The 5,873-nt window shown below is 36.2% G+C and overlaps 1 pseudogene; it reads right to left on the reverse strand.

Moving 5' to 3' along the window:
• Positions 1 to 3,909: 3,909 nt before the first annotated feature.
• On the reverse strand, positions 3,910 to 4,155 carry LOC140631441 (cyclin-dependent kinases regulatory subunit 2 pseudogene; annotated as a pseudogene).
• Between the last annotated feature and the right edge of the window lie 1,718 nt (positions 4,156 to 5,873).

Below are 5,873 nucleotides of genomic sequence, written 5' to 3' on the forward strand. Positions count from 1 at the left end.
AACATTAAATCTCAATTTATCCTTCATGTATCTTCTTATTTTTTTCACCTTTTGTATCTCTGTGCTTTTGACAATCAATTATTTTGGATACATTTTATTTGTTTTGCTCTTTCCTGTTTTAGTTCACTTTAATATGGTTTTAATATACTGAGTTATATTCTTTATATATAGAAAGTCCATTTTAAGAGAGCTAATTCCTGATAATCTTTTGAGGGGATATTTTTTATTGTTTCTTTTATTTCTTCAAAATTTTCACACATATGTCTTTATATCATAACTTTAATTTACTTAGTCTTTGGCATTTTAAATTATTATTTCCATCTCTAGCCAAATTTCACTTATCTTATGCCAAGTGATCTTTGCAAATCCACACCTTGATTTGAATATTTGCAAGTCCTACAAGCCCATACTAGGGAAACATCCCTTCAATAAAAATTTGCTTCAGCCTCTGGATTAAGTCGGTAGGTCCCTAGCTAGACAACACTCCCTCCTCTCTCAATATCTCAGAAAAGAAGTCTCTGCTTCATTCTTTCATCTCATAAATGATCAAAGGTTCAGTTGCCAGTTGCAGGGTGAAATGGGTATCTGTCTTCTGGGCAGAGCTTACTGACACGTAGGCTATATCCCTACTGTTCCAGCCTCATTTCAAATTAATTTTAGGACAGAGAGGTAGACTTAGGAGACTTTTCTTACCTCTTCTTTTACCTTTTTTAAAAGCTATTAGTCTCAAGTTCTGTGCTTTTCCCTTTCTTCTGTAATGTGTGAGTAACTCGAACAAATATTTAGTCCCACTGACAGATGTAGTACTACTCCTGAACCAATTTTAGCGCTGTAGTGTAATGCAAATGAAACCGTTTTCTGTAGTCAGTGTTGACTTTCTTTTTCTTAAATATATGCTTCAGTTAGTGTTTTTTTGCAATTGTTGCCACTAATTTATAGCTTCCTTTAAAACTATATATTTCCATATAATGATTAAATACTGAAATTCTTCAAGGTTATTTCCTAAGAAAACTACTCTTTCCCAAATGATCTTATTCATGTTCAAAGCTAATTAATACTATAAAAGGATAAAATGAAAATAAGATGTGTATTGCCCATCTCGTATCTACATCAATTGTCAGAAATCTGTGATAATTACCTTAAAGTATCTTAAAACCTAAATGGAAAACAAACAAAAGATCTTCCAAATTACTCCATTCCATTTTAACCTCTCCGAGCAAGTGAGCCAGCATGAATCAATTAACTCAAAACATGCATCAAGGTTCATGTGGTACGTTAATTTAATTCCGTTTTTCCCTCCCTTCATCTCTTCTTTCTTCGTACCTTCTTCCCCGTCTTTCTACATTGCTCAGCTCTTTCCTTCCCCAAGCAATCTTTAGAACAAATTATGCATTGGATACAATTTTATGCATTGGGGTGGGAAGTCTTTATTTCTGTTTTCCTTTTGAATGATATTTTTGATGGACAAAGAATTCTAGGAACTCTAAGGTTTTTGCTGTTCTTTTTTTTCTTTTAACATCATCAGGACAGTGTGGTACTGGCACAAAAACAGACACATGGATCAATGGAACAGAATAGAGAACCCTGAAATGGGCCCTCAATTCTGTGGTCCACTAATACTCAACAAAGGAGGAAAGAATACCCACTGGAAAAAAGACAGTCTCTTCAATAAATGATGCTGGGAAATTTGGACAGCCACGTGCAGAAGAATGAAACTAGACCACTCTCTTACACGATACACAAAGATAAACTCAAAATGGATGAAAGATCTAAATGTGAGACAAGAATCCATCAAAATCCTAGAGGAGAACACAGACAACACCCTTTTTGAACTTGGCCACAACAACTTCTTGCAAGATCCATCTATGAAGGAAAGGGAAACAAAAGCAAAAAATGAACTATTGGTCAAGATAAAAAGCTTCTGCACAGCAAAAGAAATAGTCAACAAAACTAAAAGACAAGCTACAGAATGGGAGAAGATATTTGCAAATGACGTATCAGATAAAGGGCTAGTTTCCAAGATCTATAAAGAACTTATTAAACTCAACACCAACGAAACAAACAATCCAATCATGAAATGGGCAAAAGACATGAAGAGAACTCTCACAGAGGAAGACATAGACATGGCCAACAAGCACATGAGAAAATGCTCTGCATCACTTGCCATCAGGGAAATACAAATCAAAACCACAATGAGATCCCACCTACACCAGTGAGAATGGGGAAAATTAACAAGGCAGGAAACCACAAATGTTGGAGAGGATGTGGAGAAAGGGGAACCCTCCTGCACTGTTGGTGGGAATGTGAACTGGTGCAGCCACTCTGGAAAACTGTGTGGAGGTTCCTCAAAGAGTTAAAAATAGACCTGCCCTACAACCCAGCAATTGCACTGTTGGAGATTTACCCCAAAGATACAGGTGCAGTGAAACGCCGGGACACCTGACCCCCGATGTTTCTAGCAGCAATGTCCACAATAGCCAAACTGTGGAAGGAGCCTCGGTGTCCATCGAAAGATGAATGGATAAAGATGATGTGTGTATGTGTACAATGGAATATTCCTCAGCCATTAGAAACGACAAATACCCACACGTGCTTCAACATGGATGGAACTGGAGGGTATGATGCTGAGTGAAGTAAGTCAGTTGGAGAAGGACAATCATCATATGGTTTCACTCATATGGGGAATATAAAAAATAGTGAAAGAGATTAAAGGGGAAAGGAGAGAAAATGCGTGGGGAAATATCAGTAAGGGTGATGGAACATGAGAGACTCTTAACTCTGGGAAATGAACAAGGGGTAGTGGAAACGGAGGTGGGTGGGGGGATGGGATGAGCACTGGGTAGTATACTATATGTTGGCAAATCAAACTCCAATAAAATATACAAAAATATAAATTAAAAAATAATAAAAAATAAATATTTCACTTTTTTTAATGGTTTCTGCCAAGAAGTACACTGTAGTCCTTATTCTCAATTCCCTGTGGTTTAGAACACACCACCCTCAAATCTTTTATTCTATATTTCTGTCAGGGTCTGGATTTATTAACGGACTAATAATGCTAGTATAAAGTTTTAAGTCCCAGTATTTGACAATATACTCTTATTAATTTATATTAGGTGTTGGATTTCCATGCCCCCAACTTCATAAATAAGACAACTAAAATTTTTGAGAGGTCTTTGGCTTTATTTATTTATTTTTTCATATTTTTTATTGGAGTTTGATTTGCCAACATATAGTAGACTACCCAGTGCTCATCCCGTCAAGTGCCCCCCTCAGTACCCATCACCCAGTCACTCCATCCCCCTTCCCACCTCCCCTTCCACTACCCATTGTTCATTTCCCAGAGTTAGGAGTCCCTCATGTTCTGTCTGCCTCTCTGATATTTCCCACTCATTTTCTCTCCTTTCCCCTTTAATCCCTTTCACTATTTTTTATATTCCCCGAATGAATGAAACCATATAATGTTTGTCTTTCTCTCATTGGTCTTCTGTTTTAAACAAATGCGGTGAATTCAGTTTTATTATGTATATGAAATAAAAAGGTTTTATTACATATATATTTATAATGACAATCTGCTAAAGCATGACTTTTGGCAAACAACTATTTGAAGGCATCTTACACGTTTACAGTTACACAAAACAGTTTTTAAATAAAAACTTCATACAAACTTTATTTAACAAAAGTAATAGGCAAACAGGCACTTATGCAAAGAGAAAAACTGACTAGAAGAAATTTTATCTTAAGCATTTTACAATAACCTCCTGTAGTTACATTCAACTGGGCTCTGTTGCTGTGAACAACACAGCTCATGCACAGGTGTGGGTGAAATTTTTTATATATTTTTCAGGTATTCACTGAATACCACCTTATACACACATATACATTAAGTCTTTCTGAAAAATATTGAATTTAGATCCCCAGATTTACTCCTTTTTTGTTGATCTTTGGAAGAGGTGGTCTAAAGAGACCATATGTAGTTGTGGCTTGTGAGTCATGTAATGAACCCAGCCTAGACTCTGTTGGACTCCAAGTCTCCTCCACTCTTCTTTAGACGTCAGATGATACTTGTTTGGAAAGTTCTCTGCATTACATGACATGCTCGTACTTTTATTTGTGGAAGTACTTGTTCAATGAGTAGATCCGCTTGCACACCATCCTGTGGGCAGACAGAGCGAAGGAGACATGGAGATTGGGTTTGGCAGGCCACATGTTCACAGGATGCCAAGGTAAAGACTCAACTTCTTATATAAAACAGATTTGACATCTTGTCACTTATATTATTTTCTGTTAAGAGTGTATATTCTGTTTACTTGGAGATTTGTATATGTTGTACTTGAGAACATAATGAATATGTCTGTCAATGGAGTAGTCATCATATGATCAATTAAGACTCTCATAGTCTAAAATTCATGATTGAAAAGATAACTGAGACTCCTGGGCAGCTAATCCTTAAGTGTCTGACTCTTGATTTTGGCTCAGGTCATGATCTCAGGGTTGTGAGACTGGGCCCTGCTCAGGCTCTACACTGAGTGTGGAGCTTGCTTAGGATTCTTTCCTTCCCTGACCCTCTGCCCCTTGCCTTGCTCTTGTATTAATAAATAAATGAAATCCTTAAAAAATAATAAAAAGAAAAGATAACTATTAGAGCATCAGGGGGCCTAAATAATGGATCTTTAGAAATTTCCAGTATACATAAAACAGGAAGTGAATACGTAAGTGCAATCAGAAGTCAAATACATGTCTCTGGAAGGAGACTTATTGTCCTAATAACACCAGAGAGCATGGCCTAGAAATTAAGTAATTTGTTTTAATGTCCAACAGTCATGATATTTTTCAATAGATGTAGAAACATCCTTTCAGGCAATCGTTTGTTCATCGTATATTGTATTACAGCATAAACCATTGTGTCTGCATGATATGTACACTCCTAGTCTTCCAGCATTTATCCTTAAATTTATACAATAATTAAAGAGAAATTTTAAGACAAAAAAATCCCATGTATTTTTAATTTTGTTCCAACCACACAGAAATTGTGAGAGACAATGGGCATCAGTAACCTCCTCTAGTGACCTGTGGGCCATTATGTGCCTTTCTGCAAACAAGGTAGTGATTTATGTATGTTATCAGAATCCTGCCAGGTAAGGGGAAGTGGAGAATTATAAACAGGAGCACAATGGTCCTATTTCAAAACCTTTATATTTCCCTCTCATCTATATAGGTAACTTGGGATGAAAACATAAGAGCATTGGCAACTCCAAAAGTAGCCTCTTGCTTTGAAATTAAAACTGTTATAAAACACATAATTTCAAAATACAGATTTACTATGAAACATAACTAAATAAATTACAACTCTTCCTCACTTACACATTATATATATATATATGTTGTTAATAGCTGATACATTAAATAGTTTAATTTTTTAAAGATTTCATTTATTTATTCATGAGAGACACAGAAAGAGAGAGACAGAGAGAGAGAGAGAGAGGCAGAGACACAGGCAGAGGGAGAAGCAGGCTTCATGGAGGGAGCCCGATGGGGGACTCGATCCCGGGTCTCCAGGATCATGCTCTGGGCCAAAGGCAGGCGCTAAACCTCTGAGCCACCCAGGTGTCCCAAAACATTTTAATTCTTATGTTTATTTTTAGGAGCATCTGACCCAAATGAAAACAAACAAACAAACAAACAAACAAAAAACCTCTTGTATTTAATTTTATATTTGTGTATACAATAAATTTTTTGTTACACTTTGTCTCTCCTTCCTAATTTGTTCAGAATATCTAAGTAGTGAGTTAAAATTTGTGAGAATTCTAGAAATTCCAAATGAGGCACTTTTAGTGATCTGACCAATATTCAAACATGGGTATTGCATAATG

Source organism: Canis lupus, chromosome 4 (assembly GCF_048164855.1).
Source record: "Canis lupus baileyi chromosome 4, mCanLup2.hap1, whole genome shotgun sequence".
Classification (NCBI taxonomy): Eukaryota; Metazoa; Chordata; class Mammalia; order Carnivora; family Canidae; genus Canis; species Canis lupus.